Here is a 16474-nt window from a genome sequence, read left to right as displayed (position 1 = left end):
AGAGGCAGGGCTGGAAAAGCTTCAGGGGAGAAGGAGGGGGAGGGAGACTTGGGATCACCCAACAGCCTGATTATCTCTCTTCTTCTATAGGTGGGACTAACTAATGGTGGGCTGGAGGGTGGGAGGACCCCTGGGAGGGAGGAAGTGGGAGTGAGAAGCTGTGCGAGTCATAGATCTTGACCCCTCCCCAACCTTCGAAGGGGGGGGGACTGGCTTCTACACGATGACACTCACAGAGTTCCATGGGTGGCTGTACTTGTCACGTTAGTGATGTAGACAGTGGTGCTTCCAGGCTGTGCTATTTCAGGGGAAAACCAGGCCTGGACAAACTTTCTGGAATTTCTTTCTCAGGAAAGGTAGATCAGAATGGCATTTCTGAATCTTGTGTGGGACACAAACTGATAGAAAATAGTGTTTGAATCAGATAATGAGATATGCTATTAGGATGAATTTTAGATGTCACCTGTGTAATGAAAGAAAATGTATTTTTCCAGGTGCTTTTAAACATCAAAGCTTTCCTCAGTCCTGGGGTGTGGCCCCTTGGGGTCAGCACGACCAGGGGAACCAGGAGGGGCAGGCAGCGTGGAGCGTGTCCTGTGGATGGATTGTGGTTTCGGACACCAGGTAGTTCACCTGCCCTGGCGGGGAGGGGCTTCAGCATCCATCCCGACTCTGTGCTACCAGGAGGGCTGGCCCCAGAAGACCAGACAACAGACGGCCTTTCAGCTGAGCTGGGTAGCTGCATGGAGAACCTTAGAGGGGCAGAAGGGGGATAGGCCAAAGATCTAAGTCTGATTGATGTGATGAGGGTGCAGTGAGGGGTGGGGTGTGGAGGTCACTGTGGCACTGAAAGGGGTTTCAGAGATGGAAAGAGCTGTGAGTGGCTGTCCCCATACTGCTACACCTGTTCAGCCAGAACAATTCTGAAGACATTTTCACTGGGCAAATCACAGCAATGGATCTTGATGGAATCTTAGACTTTTAAAGTCAAAATAGCTTTTAGAGATTATCCATTTCAACCCCTCCATTTTATTTATTTATTGTCTTTTTAGGGCTGCACCCGCGGCATATGGAGGTTCCCAGTCTAGGGGTCTGATTGGAGCTATAGCCGCCGGCCTACACCACAGCCACAGCAACTCGGGATCCGAGCTGCGTCTGCAACCTACACCACAGCTCACGGCAACGCCAGATCCTTAACCCACTGAGCAAGGCCAGGGATCGAACCCACGACCTCCTAACTCCTCCATTTTACACACGGGGGAACTGAGGCCCAGAACAGTGGAGATTCCTGCATATATTTGGAAGGAATAAGACAATGCATTTAGTTCCCAGTGGGGTGGGGTAGAACCTTTAACAACTGAGTGTCCTTCCCTCAGCCCCCAAGGCTGGCAGCTCTTCTCTCTCCCTGTCCTGGTCCAAGTTGCTAATGGGCTTTGTAGTGGTTTATGAAAAATGGATGCAAATTCTTTTCACCCTCTCCATGGAGAGTTAGGATCTCTGTCCCCTCCTGGTGGATGTGAACCAGGCTGTGACTTTCTCTCTACAGAATGGCAGGAGTGGCCGAATCATGAAGGCCACACTGTTTCCACCTTGCTGGGACACTATCTTTGGGAGTCCAAGGAAGTCCATGTCCGGGTGCCTCTGTCAACAGTCCTCGTTGGGCCTTGCTGCCCAGGCTACCCAGCCGAGGTCCCAGCAGGAAAACCTTGAGTAAGAGAAGATGCCAGTGGATATTTCCAGTCCCAGCTCTGAAGCCTCACCAGATGAAGCTGTGTGTCAGGGAGCAGAGAGGAGCCATCCCAGTGTCCTGTCCTTGTTCCCGGCTCACAGCATCAGCTGAGAACAGTGTTTGGGATGAGCCACTAAAGCAGCGACAGGCCAGGGCAGGGCTTGTGTCACAAAGCCTGGGCAGTAACAGAGCATCTTGAATCAGCAGTTTGGGAGGGAATTTTTGGCAGCTGTTTGAAGAATCACACATAAATCCTATGTACAAAGATGTGAGCAGGCAAGAGGGAAGTTATTTTCAGCCCCTGCCCTAAGTTCTTTAATTGCTTTACAAATGTCATCTCGTTTGGTCATCCTAAGGGCCTCAGGAGAGGATGATTTTACACAGGGGAAAATGACTCTGAGGGCAAGTCCCAACCACCCTGGGTTGCATGGCAACAACTGACAGCATCCAGACCTGCCCTGGGCCTGGAAGGGAGCTCAACACTTCCACGGCCAAACTGCCAGCCCTGGGCGGGCTGTGTGTGTCTGTGCCTCATATTTATGTTTGAAGAACTGGAAACTACCCCGAAGCGCAAGAGTGTGTGAAAGTTTATCACTTCCATTAAAAAAAAAATGCAGCTAGGTTGCAAAAGATGAAGTCCTTGCAGCAGCATTGATAATAATAATACAAAAAGGTGTTGATGAAAACAGGAGAACACTCAATTCTATGTGGCCTGCACACAGACAGAGGGCCATGGTAAATATTTCCTTTCACGGGAAAGGCAGTGTTTGGTTGATGATATGGGCAGAATTGTGTCTCTCAAAATACATGTGTTAAAGTTCTAGGCCCCAGTACCTCACAATGTGACTGTATTTGGAAATGAGGTCTTTTTGTGTGTGTGTGTGTGTCTTTTTGCCTTTTTTAGGGCCACTTCCTGCGGCATATGGAGGTTCCCAGGCCAGGGGTCTAATCGGAGCTGTAACCACCAGCCTACTCCAGAGCCACAGCTACACGGGATCCGAGACGCCTCTGCAACCTACACCACAGCTCACGGCAATGCCAGATCCTTAACCCATTGAGCAAGGCCAGGGATCGAACCTGCAATCTCTTGATTCCTAGTCAGATTCGTTAACCACTGTGCCACGACGGAACTCTGAGATGAGGTCTTTAAAGAGGTGCTTCAGTTCAACAGGGTCCTTAGGTGAACCCTTATCCAATAGGACCAGTGTCCTCAGAAGAGGAGACCAGGACACAGGGACACACAGAGGGAGGACCCTGTGAGGGCACAGGGGAAGACACCTGTCTACACAGAGAGAGCCCTCAGGAGGAACTTTGACCTTGATCTTGGACGCCCAGCCTCCAGAATTGTGAGACAGTACAATGCTATTGTTGAAGCCACCTGGTGTGTCATGGCAACCCTGGTAAACTGATACAGCTAATACTGCAGAGTGGTTTTAATTGTTTTAATTCAAACTGAACCAGCAGAGCTGAGCCTCTTTAGCTTCAGTGAAGAGCGTTCTTTATGACCTCACTGCTAAGGATGGTCAATGCCTCTCCAGGCATTAGAATAACGTTATTGTCTATGAGACCGTTTGAGCAGCCTGGGAGCCCCAGGGGTTATGTCTAGTGGGCTTTGAAAAACAACACCAGGAAGGCTACTTGCTATCGCAAGAATTTTATTATTTCTTCTTCTGAAAATCTGCAGAGCATATGTGTGAAATTTTCTATTTGGGGTGTTGCTGCTTCCAAAGGCTCAGCTGCTCTCCTTGGGCTGGGGAGGGTGGGGGAGGAGGAAATGCAGGCAGCCCAAACTGCAGCATTTTCTCCCTTCTAATCACCTTCCTTGCGGCCTCAGGCTCGGTGTGATTCTTGAAATCAGCCTTGTAAAAACACCCCCAGTTATAGGTTCCCTTCTCCTGGGGGCGGGCAGGGAGCGGGGTTGGAATGTGAACTTTACATTGATTTTTACCTTCTCTTCAACTGGGCCTTAATCCCTCTAAGCCCACAGGTTCCTGCCTGGCCACAGCGGCAGAGGGCAACGGACTTGGCCCTACTGTGGGGAGAACAAATATTAACGCCCCATGTCTTAAAACCCAGCTACCCATCCAAATGGTCTCAACATGAAATAGAATTGTCCACTAAAATAAGCCAAACACAAAATCTTTCTAAAAATGACACTGGAGAGGTTCTAGGGTTGGGGGTTTGGGGGTGGACCTCCAGGAAACGACTGCAGCCTGGACCCTTTCCCTTTGCTCCCATCCTGGGGGGTTCAGGAGGCAAAGTCAAGGAGGTGTGTTTCCCTCACAGGGGTCCCTGTGGGCATTTACCACCCCCACTCTCTAGGACCTGGGGGAGGAGGGCTGCGGGGTACCCGTATGTATCCTCTGCATGATGCTGGCAACAGTGGTCAATAAATGAACAGACCAACCAATGAATGAACACGCGTGGAGTCCCTTTGTACACAGCCCTGAACCCTGGTGACAACCCCTCCACTCTCAGGATACCTCAGCGGGGAGAGACTTGTCTTCCACCAAACCTCATTGCTAAGCTCGAGACTGTTTGGGGTATTGCTGTGTGGATTTCCCCAAAGGTCTGCACTTTAGGGAGTGAGCACTCTGTAAATGATACCCCTGCTACCTGAAACAAACCCCCATTCTCTGGCCCCCAAGAGGCATTTCTTTGTGCATCCCTTCTCTCCCCCCTGTGCCTGGTCCTCTGTGGTGGGGGAGGCAGCTTAGGGACAGAACGCACCAGAGTCAGAGGAGTAATGAAAAAAGCCAGGGTGGAGCTTTGCAATGAAGCCAGAAATCAGCTTGTTTCTCATTTCAGCAATTTATCCTGGAATGACCACTTTAATTAACCTGATAATGAATGTTCCACTGGGAAAGCTAACTAATTCTTTGAACCTCAGTTTCCTCGCTCATAAAAAAGGGATAATCACCAGCCTTGCACTGGCTTTGTGGTGAGAATTAAATAAAAGACTGTACTTGAAACTACTTTGTAAATGACAGATCATTATGGAAATCGAAATCATAATTATTATGACAGAAAGAACTCACTATTTCTGGAGTTCCCGTCGTGGCGTTGCCGTGAGCTGTGGTGTAGGTCACAGACGTGGCTCAGATCCTGCATTGCTGTTGTCTGTGGCGTAGGCCAGTGGCTACAGCTCCAATTGGACCCCTAGCCTGGGAACCTCCGTATGCCGCAGGAGCGGCCCTAGAAAAGGCAAAAAGAAAAAAAAAAACAAAAACAAAAACAAACAAACACAAAAAAACTATTTCTGATACTGAAGGAAACTGTCTTTATATTATAAGTTGAAGAAGTAAGGGGCCAGAAAGGGGAACTGGGATTAGAGAAGATTCACTAATCAGCCCCCCTGACTGCTGGTGCAGGGGACAAAGTGAAGCTTTTGGGTGACTCTGGATGGGAACTGGTGGACATCTGCACAAGCTATCACCTCTGCACAGTCACTGTTCCTGCAGGTCCACGCTAAGTGTCTGATAGTGGATCAGGGCTCCTGTCAGCAACAGGGAAAAAAAGACAGCAATGGAGCTGGGAAAACAAAAAAGCTGGAAACGGCAGGCCCCTGGGCACCTGTCTCTCACTGCATCTGTCCACGAGAGTCATCTGACAGTAACAGCAACTTTATTTCTGTGTTTTAAATGTCATGCAGATTCCTCTTTTGGTTGTTTCTGACTTGAAACCTCATGGGTTTAGGGATTCTAAGAAACTGTCTTCCAGCTTAACTTGATACAGCCAACAGCTCAGACACTAATATTAAATTTATACTCCACTGCTTTTTCTGGGCCTTTCTCCATCCATGATACCTTTTGGTTTTAATACTAGCAGTGTTTTACCTTTCTGAAGATTTTTTATAAGGCACCTAAATTCAATATCTGCAGCTGTAATACAGGTATTATTGACCCAAGTGATGATTATAAACAGTTACTACCAAGTCTGTACAGCACAATGTCACAACTGGCTGGCAGTGTTTATAAGATACTATCAAGTGTAAGGCACATCTCAACTACAGAGGCATTACTATGTGAGAAATGCGCATCTTTATGAGCCATTATTATTTCCATTACTTGCACTTACAGATGAGAAAAAATGAGAAACAGCGTCTAAGCAACTTCTGAATTAGAGAAGGTGACAGAAAGAAAGATGGCAAGGACATCACAGAACATTTTGTCCAATTCTTCAACTTGTAGATAAACAAACAGGTTGGAGAGCTTAAGTGGCTTGCCCATTTTAACATAACTCAGTCAACACTGAGTCAGGATGTAAATCTTTTATTTCAAAGGCAGCTATTGCATTTTCCTGTATTGTACTGACTATAAAGCATAGAACTGAAATTTGGATTTTGTTTAACACAGTACCTTTCAGTGTGTTTTGATGATGACCCACAGTAAGAATTATACATTATACTTTTTAGCCTGATACACAGTACATAAATTAATATGTAACTGAAAATTTATGAAGCTATGCTAACACTTCTACACATTATACATTCTAATGTTTTCTGATTTGGGGGGTATTTTTTAATGTTAAAAAATATGCTGGGTACTTCCACTTCTGGTAAAAGAACTTTCTTGAGACCAATCCCCCCCACACACACACTGAAAAGCTGGAAAAAAGATTTTTAAGAAATTTTCCAGAATTAGAGGTACAAAAATAGCAAGGTCTTTAGGGACCAAAAACCTGAAGAGAAGGGAAACCCAGAAAGATGAATCCTATGTTGGGTGCTGCACCATCCACTGAGGCCACTGATGATCCCAAAAGTGAAAGCTGTGGCTTAGAGACTGAAAAGCTGGGCTGGGCTTCAGGCACACACATGAGGCTGGGGCAAAAATTGACATTCATCAGCCATCAAGGAAGTGGGACTTGGTAAACACCCCAGATCCTCAGGTGAGACCCTGAAGAAGTACACTCTAGAAGTCAGGGTGAATCAGAAATAGACCAGCTCTCACAAGTATTAAACTTCAAATCGGTTCAGTCCGGAATTGTTTTAAAGTCATCCACTCCTTGCCCAACTTCTTGTTCTAAGCACAAGTAAATGAACCTACCATACTGAGCCTCAAAATATTTTCATACGAAATGTGAACATTCAATTAAAAATGAACAGACATGCAAAAATACAATAGACCAAAAGCCAAGAGAAAAAAAAAAAAACACATAATAGAAACAGTCACATAGAAGATCCAGATATTGAAATGGTTAGAATAGGACTTTAACTATGATCTACATGTTGAAGAAGTTTAAAAACAGTATGGAAAATTTAGCCCAGAGAAATGCAAATTACAATGGAGAAAATGGAAACTTAACCAAAATTTATAATAACTAAAATTAAGGACTTGATGAATAGGTGTCACAGCAAATTAGACACAACTAAAGAGAGAAATAGTGAATTTCAAGACAAACCAGAAGGAAAATAACCAAACTGGAGTGTGGAAAGACAAGAGGATTTTAAAAATGCAAAAAAGGACACAAAGGTCATATGGTTTATAATATACATTTTTTCCCCATCTTTTTAGGGCCACATCCATGGCATATGGAGTTTCCCAGGCTAGGGGTTGAACTGGAGCTGTAGCTGCTGGCCTACACCACAGCTGCAGCAACACCAGATCTGAGCTGCGTCTGTGACCTACACCACAACTCACAGCAATGCTCAATCCTTAACCCACTGAACAAGGCCAGGGATGGAAACTGCATCCCCATGGATACTAGTCAGATTTGTTTCTGCTGCACCACAACAAGAATTCCATAATATACATTTAAATTCAATTGAAGAAGAACAGGGAGGGAGGAGGGGAAGGGAGGGAGGAGGAGAAGAGAAAGGGGAAGGGAAAGAAGAGGAAGAGGAGGAGGAAGAAGAAAGAGAAGGGGAAGGAAGAAGAAATGAGCCTGTAAAAAATATGCTAAGAAATAGCAGCCAAGGATTTTCAAACTGAAGAATAACAACAAACCACCAAGCTAAGAAACTCTATATAACCCAAGCAGGATAAATAAAAAGAAAGCCATACACAGACAAATCATATTCGAACTACTTGAAACAAAGACAAAGTCTTTAAAGCACATGGAAAAGATATATTTCCTTGAAAGAGGCAATATGGTAAGACTGACAGTTGATTTATCACAAAAAATAATGGAAATAGAAGATAATGTAATTCTCCAAATTGCTAAAGGGAAATACTAACCTCAGTAAAATCGACCTTAAAAAACAAAGGTAAAATAAAGATATTTTACCATATATATATATACATATATGTTACCAACTGACCTACACTAAAGAATATATTGCCTTCTGCAGGCTGAAGGTAAATGAGTTCAGATAGAAGCTAATAATGGATGTGAGAAAAAGAATGTATATGTGTATAACTGGGTCACTTTGCTGTACAGCAGAAATTGACAGAACAGTGTAAATTAATTATAATAAAAAATTAAAGAGAAAACTTCTTTTCGAGCATGAAATCTCCCCGTACATTTCTTTGCAATTTCCTGTGAATCTATAATTATTTCAAAATAAAAAGTAGAAAAAAAAGAAGTTAACAATGGAAAAAGAGCATAGATACATAAAAACAAATACTACCTCCAACAATAATAATGTCTTGTAGGATTTAAATATATAGAGGCAGAAGTAAAATTCTTAATAACAAGAGCATGAGAAGCAGAAGAAGGGTAAATACCAAAATGTTTTAAGGTCTTTGCATTATCCAGGAGGTGATAAAATTAATGTTATAATATATTTTAATAAGTCAAAGGTGCTTATTCATTTAAGATAATCATTAAAGGAATAGTCAAAGCAAGGATACCCAACAAGCTATTAGATGAGGACCCATGGAATTATAAAAATGCTTGATCAAATAAAGGTAAGGAATATAATAAAAAATCAAGGACCATGAACAGCAGGTATAAACTGGGGATTCACTTAACAAAGAACTCACAAAACTCCTACAGGGAAAACTTGAAACCGTGATGAAAGGCAGAAAAGATTATCTGAAAACACAGATAGACAGATGTTCTATGCTCTTGTGAATATGTGAAAGGCCAATTCTACCCCTAAAATCCTTAAATTTATTGCAACTCTAATGAAAATTTAAGCTGATTTTTTAAAGGTATTTGATAAACCTATTCTAAAATTTACATGGAGGGATAAAGGACCATGAATAATGCAGTCAGCTGAAAAGAAGAGAGGGGGATATTTGTCCTGCTAGGTTTTCAAGGTGCACTAGAAAGTTATGGTAGTAGAAACAGTCTCTGACTGGCCCAAGAACACACAAAAGACGTCAGTGAGGCAGAAAGGAGCCCCCAGAAACAGACTCTTGAGAACTTAATACATTTTTAGAAAAGCTGTCACAAATCAGTGGGAAAAGGACAGACTACCTAACGACACCAAAAAAATATCATAAAACTGGACCCCACCTAGTATTATAAATAAGGACTCCCCTACAAATAAAATTAATAGCAGATAGTGTTAGTGGCCTAAGCGTGAGAAAGGTCGAAAGTACAAACATCAAGCAAAAAAGACTGGTGAATCTGACTGCACCAAAGCAAAGAACTCCTAGACAATATGCAGGATATCATGGACAAAATGAAGAGATTAGGAAAAGACACAGTATCTCAAGCCAGGTGGATATCTAGATTAAACAAGAGACTCTAGCCAATCAACAAGGAAAAAGAACCTTGATTGAAGGATAGCAAAGACTGTGAACAGGCAATTGACTGGAGGAAATCTAAAAGGCAAAGAAACATGTAGAGATGGTAAACCATAGGAATTAGAGGAATGTAAATTGAAGCAATCATAAGATCTCACTTCAAACTCAGCATAGGAATAAAAATTAGAAGGCTAGGGGGAAGAAAGGAAGATAGGCGAGGAAGAAAAATACACTAAAAAGGGACACAAAAATTGGAATGTAATAAATCTAACTCCAAACAAATCAGCAATTAGACACTAGATACTTCCAAAAAAAAAAAAAAAGTGAAATAAAGATTGTCAAGTTAGGTTGAGGAAAAAACTACATGCTGCTTATAAAGAATCTCTTTCAATAGCTGTCTGGATGCTTTTGTCAGTAAGCGGAGGAGCCGAGGTTCTGCTGCCCCGCCCTCCTGGGCTCTCTTTTCCCAGCTATTTTCCATTGTCCTCTGGCCTCCTGTGGATTCTGTGCTCCCCCTATGAAATTCTGAATAAGTCCCCGTTTTGTTTAAGGTAGCCAGACTTGTCACCTGTTTGGTGCAAAATAGAACCCTGATGAACACATTTCCTTAAGTCTGGGCTTTGAGTCCTAGACTGATAGGTACACACCCAATACCTCCACCCAGACTCCCAACCCCCACCATCCAGAAAGAGGAGAATGCGCTGATCTGCCACTCTTCTCAGTCTGTATTAGAAAATGAAGGTTGAAATCAGTAGGTGCCTCTGACTGGAGACCCCTTCTCAGATTTGAGGTTCAGATTCAAAAACACAAAAACATCTTTATCCTTTTATTTTCCAGGAGCTTCGCTTGCTCCAATACACTCAGGAAAATGCCTCGACCCATTTACCCGGTAGCAGGGAAGAGCCTCCCTCTAACTCTCAGGCACTCAGCTCTTCATTTCTGCTCTGAACACTTTGTTCCACAGCATCTTCATCTTATTTGATGTTCCCCCCACTTCTCTGATTTTGAACTGACAGAAAAAACTGCCAATTCCAGTCCAAACCAAAAAGATGGTCCTACTGAGCAGTGACACAAAGCCCCCGCTCCTTCTGTGAGTTTGGTCCTTGAATGTGGCCTGGTGTAGGGAGGGGTTGGGGGTGGGGTGGGTTACTGTTTAATTGCCAGGTTGCAAATGGAGGATCTGCAGACAGAAAATAACAGCCAGCAGCAATGCTTTGTATGCACTGAAGCATGTTTGTTTTTGTTAACTTAGCAAATAAAAACCAGGAGATTTCACATTTTAAAAATCCAGACTTGTGAATCATGAAAACCTAAGGATGTACCAGCACAAAGCCCACAGCAGGGCACTGCGTTTGCCTTACTCCTCAGGGCTCCCTCTTATCACCCTGGCACTGAAGCTGGGTGTCAGCAGTGGGGTTTACCTGCTGCTTCTGCTGTTCTCCCTGAGTGTCAAAGGTAGAAAGGGCCATTTGTTGGAGGAAGAATGAAACAATTTATTAGCAGGTGGCCTGGCCATGGCGGAATCTGTGCACCAAACAGAGGGCATGAATCAGACTGACAAACAGCCCTGAGTTTGCCTGCCATACCATGGCCCCGCACTGGGCTGCACCAGCCCAAAGGGGGATTTTTTTTTTTTTTTTTGGTCTTTTTGCTATTTCTTGGGCCGCTCCCTTGGCATATGGAGGTTCCCAGGCTAGGCGTCAAATCGGAGCTGTAGCCACCGGCCTACGCCAGAGCCACAGCAATTCGGGATCCGAGCCGCGTCTGCAACCTACACCACAGCTCAAGGCAATGCCGGATCATTAACCCACTGAGCAAGGGCAGGGACCGAACCCGCAACGTCATGGTTCCTAGTCGGATTCGTTAACCACTGCGCCACGACGGGAACTCCTGGGGCGGGGGGGATTGTTTTCTAATTTGCTGAAAGCCTTCATAGAGGCTGGCAGAAGCAAGGCATATACTAAATACGAGAGTCTGTGCTGAAAGGGTCAAATTCAGCCAGGTTTACTTATGTTGCTTGGTCAGCTCCTGTAGACACTGGAGTTTGAAGTCCTTGGCTTATTCCTTTCATCCCTACAGCTTATAAACTACAACTTCACAGGATTTTCAGAACAACTCAGAATATGAAGATAAATTTCCCAACTAGGCCTTGACTAGACAAGGCCTTCTCTTTGTACAAATGCTCTAAACAGATTTTGCCTCCCATTCCCCCCTACACCCCCGGCCTTTGTACTTGCTTTGCTGACAGCAGTGCTGTCTCAGGCAATGGATCTGAGAGCCACTTTATGATGCCTGGAGAGGAGTGTTTAAAAACACGTGTAATAAAGATGGTTATAAGAGTGTTGCCTGCTTGAATAAAAAAAAAAAATGAGCAGAATAAAATGGGTTTTGGGGGGCCTGCGGAGAACAGAGCTACAGCTCGGCCAGACTCCCTGGCTCGGGCACCGGGTGTGGTGTTCATCTCTCAACTCCACCCATAATAAGCGGAGGGACATCTGCGCCAAGTCACAGCGGTTTCTGGTTGGGGCGGGCGGGCCGGGGCCTGGGAAGGCCCGAACTCCCTCCCCTCCGCTGTGTGGGAGGCGCAGGGCCAGGCAGGGAGGCCTATTTTTGGAAGATACCTCAGGACAGCAGCCTCATGAGTCTGTGAGAGGACGTTTTTCTCTTTTGAAAACACTCTTTACTGTCTCGATGTTCCACTTTCCCCGGAATTGAGCGGCTGCTGCCTTTCAGAGCAGCTATAAATAGGTTTGCATGAATGATGCAGCAGAACCCAGGGTGAGGAGGGCCAGGTGCGGTGAACAGGGCCTGGGGAGAGGAGGCGGTGGCTCAGGCTCGACTCCTGAAAGCCAAGGGGCAGAGGAAGAGGGCTCGCCCCGAAACACTCCTGGAGGGGCGTCCAACCGGCACCCAGGTGGCGCGCTGTGCTCGGCGAGGACAAGTGGGGGCGATCTGACCCCCGGAGTCCGTGCGCCTCAGTGGGGCCTGTACCCACCCAGCGGCTCATCTGGCTTGTGATTCTGAGCGTTCAGAGCCGCAGTGGATGATTCCCTTGCTGGCAAAGATAAACTGAGGCTCAGGGATCCCAGAGGCCGATTTGGAACAGCCCCCTCCTGCCTGTATTACTGAGCTCCTGTTCCTTAGAGGAGCCTCCTGCCCTGAGGTTGGCAGAGCCCCACAGGAAGTCACGTTCAAACAACGATTCCCTTCTGTCCACTTCAAGGGGAGTCCGTGGATGGCCTTCCGCAGTGGGCAGAGGGTGCGGGAAGTCCCTGGGCCCCTGGACCTGCAGAGGAAAGGCTCCACCATGGAGCTTGTGCTGCCAGCAGCATTTCCCAGGACGTGGGAGTATTTTTGTCCCTGTCCCCATAGAACTCCTGTCTTGGACCTCTACCACCAGAGTGGAAAAAGACATGGTCTCTGGAAAAGGTCCTTTGACAGACCAGTCCTATGGGTGACTCCAAGTCCAGACCATTGAAAGTCCCTAAGGAACAAGCTCAGCCATTAAATTGCCCTTTGCTGCTGTAACATGAGACCGGTGGGTCCTGTGTGTAGATTCTTACATGAAACCATGGGAGCATCCATAATGACAGAGGTCATGAGGGAATCTGCTGCATCTGAACCCCTCCTCCACAGGCACCCACCCCAGCAACTGGTGCTTGTGTAGTTGACTGTTTATCAACAGTGGGAGATGGGAAACCAGCCTCTGCATTTCAGTGCATCATCCTGTTACTGTTCACCTCTTCCTGGCAGCTGCCTTCAGCAGGGTCTGGGAAAGCTGCGAGGCTAGATGTAATCGGCAGGGTTGCTTGGGGTGATGACACTCGCAGAGAAGTACCAGGTTCGATGGCTTAGACCCATCCTGAGGTCTGATACCAGATCTTCTAGCAGGACATTTGGGTCAGGTCCCTGCCAGGAGGGAAATGGATAAAGGAGATAGCAGGGGTGACTGTATTTGCCAAACCCACATCCAGCCAGGGCTGGCTAGCAGGCTGCCCCAAGGGGCACCTTTGGTTAAAGTCCAAAGATGCTGCTTCTCACTGGTCTCCTTCCAGATGGGCAGAGGAGGCACCTGAAAACCTCTTCTGACCTGGGAGGACCAAGTGAGGACCCCAGCCCACGGCCCTAGAGGAAGCTCTGTCATCTCAGAGGAGTTGCCCAAGCCCACTTTATGAAGTGCTGCCCTAGGTGAGACAGTGTGAGACACCAGAAGATAGGACTCCTCAGCGATCCCCAGGCAAATCCAAGGCCACAAGGTCTCCGTGGCCCTGAGCAGGTGGCAAGATCACCTTTTACCCAGTTCCCAGACAACTAGGAGCAACAGGTGATGGGGTCAAACCCTCCTTGCCCCAACCCTGCTGCCCTCAGGGTCTGGTCCCATTCTTCCTTCTATTTCTTTATCCGCCATTTCTACTCCAGAAAGAGATGAGACCTCTGCCGCCCTACCTAGGTGGGTGCATTGCTTAAATTCCTTACTCACACTGTACTGTACAGGGCTTTCTCCGTTTGTTCACACTCATTTTTCTGGTTGGAGTCTCCTTTCTTCCCACCTCTACCTAGTCAAATACTACTTCCTTTCCAAGACCCAACTCAAGTGTCATTTGACTTACTCTTCACATTGATTCACATTGTTCTGCCTTCATTGAGTTCTTACTTTGTGCCAAGAGATTATTTTTTCTTTTTAAAATAAAAAATAATTTCTTCCTGCAGCATATGGAAGTTCCCAGGCCAGGGGTCAAATCAGAGCTGCATCTGAGGCTTACAGCATAGCCCCAGCAACACTGGATCCAAGCCATATCTGTCACCTACACCACAAGCTTGTGGCAATGCTAGATCCTTAACCCACTGAGCAAGGCCAGGGATCGAACCTGCGTCTTCAGGGAGACAGTGTCAGGTCCTTAAGCCGCTGAGCCACAATGGGAACTCCACTGCCAAGAGAATTATATATATTAATTCTGGTCCTCTCAATAATCCCATAAGACAGAGATAATTATTCCCACTTTATAGATAAGAAAACTGAATCCAGGAGTTCCCATCATGGCGCAGTGGTTAATGAATCCAACTAGGAACCAAGAGGTTGCGGTTTGATCCCTGCCCTTGCTCAGTGGGTTATGATCGACGTTGCCTGAGCTGTGGTGTAGGTTGCAGACACGGCTCGGATCCCGCGTTGCTGTGGCTGTGGCTGGCAGCTACAGCTCTGATTAGACCCCTAGCCTGGGAACCACCATATGAGGGAGCGGCCCAAGAAATGGCAAAAAGACAAAAAAAAAAAAAAAAAAAAAGAAAGAAAACTGAATCCAGAGAAGCCAAGTAACTGTTCCAAGATCACAGAGAACTGACAGAGCTAGGACTCAAATATATGAATAAATTAATGAATTAATGTCTATGCTGCCAATAAGCAAATGAAAAGATACTCAACATCATTAGACATCAGGGAGATGCAGATAAAAACCACAATGAAATACCCTTTCACACCCACTAGGATGGCTGGAATAAAAACCTCAGACAAAAGCGAAGTTCCTGTCATGGCGCAGTGGAAACAAATCTGACTAGAAACCATGAGGTTGCGGGTTCCATCCCTGTCCTCACTCAGTGGGTTAAGGATCTGGTGTGACTGGCTGTGGTGTAGGCCGGCAGCTGTAGCTCCAACCAGACCCTAGCCTGGGAACCTCCATATGCCACGGCTGTGGCCCTAAAAAGCAAAACAAAAAACAAAAACACACAGAAACAAAAAAACAAAAACAAAATGAGTGTTAGCAAGGGAAATTAGAACCCTCAAACAGGGAGTTCCCGTCTTGGCGCAGTGTTTAACGAATCCGACTAGGAACCATGAGGTTTCGGGTTCGACCCTGCCCTTGCTCAGTGGGTTATGATCTAGCGTTGCCGTGAGCTGTGGTGTAGGTTGCAGATGCGGCTCGGATCCCGTTGCTGTGGCTCTGGCGTAGGCCAGTGGCTACAGCTCCAATTTGACCCCTAGCCTGGGAACCTCCATATGCCGCGGAGCGGCCCAAGAAATAGCAAAAAGACAAAAAAAAAAAAAAAAAGAACCCTCAAACAGTGCTGCTAGGAATATAAAATGATGCAGCCACTTGGCATTTCCTCAAAGTAGAGTTAACATACGACCCAGGAATTCCACTCTTAGGTCTATATCCAAGAATTGAAAACATAAGTGCACACAAAAACATGCACTTGAATGATGTCATGATTCATAATTGCCCCGAAGTGGAAACAAACCAAGCGTCTATCCAATGATGAATAAAGTGGTTTGTTAGCCACAAAAAGGCAGGAAATCTGTCACATGTTGCAATACAAATATGCTAAGTAACAAGCCACTCACAAAGGACATGTTGTAATAATACCTTTTATAGGAAATGTCCAGAATAAGCACATTTATACCGGGGCTGGAGAATGGGAGAAATGGAGAAGGCCTGCAAATGAGCATGGGGTTTCTTTGGGTGGAGGAAAATGCTCTCAAATTTGGTGGTGCTCATGGTTGCACAACTTTGCAAAAAAAAAAACAAAAAACAAAAAACCTCGTTGACTTGTTCACTTTAAAAAGATTAATTTTATGGTATATGAATATATCTCAGGGATTAAAAAAAAAAAAGTCTGTGCTACCAGAATTCACAAGGTCATTCATCAAACATTTTTTAAACACCTATTATGTGCCCAGAATAGTGTGGCCAAAACCCAGCACATAGTAGGCACTCTATTTGTTGACTCACTGATTGGGTGACTGTGCTTAGCCCAAGGAATAAAGAGATGATTAAGACATCATTACCCAGGAAACCATAAAATAAAAAGTTACATATCAGGAGTTCCCGTCGTGGCGCAGTGGTTAATGAATCCGACCAGGAACCATGAGGTTTCGGGTTTGGTCCCTGGCCTTGCTCAGTGGGTTGATGATCCGGCGTTGCCATGAGCTATGGTGTAGGTTGCAGACGCGGCTCGGATCCCGCGTTGCTGTGGCTCCGATTCGACCCCTAGCCTGGGAATCTCCATATGCCGCGGGAGCAGCCCAAGAAATAGCAAAAAGACAAAAAAAAAAAAAAAAAAAAAAGTTACATATCATATCCTATTACATATAACTTCATTTATATAAAATTACATA

The sequence above is a fragment of the Sus scrofa genome, chromosome 14 (assembly GCF_000003025.6).
Source record: "Sus scrofa isolate TJ Tabasco breed Duroc chromosome 14, Sscrofa11.1, whole genome shotgun sequence".
In the NCBI taxonomy this organism is placed as follows: domain Eukaryota; kingdom Metazoa; phylum Chordata; class Mammalia; order Artiodactyla; family Suidae; genus Sus; species Sus scrofa.
This window is presented reverse-complemented; position numbering follows the sequence as displayed.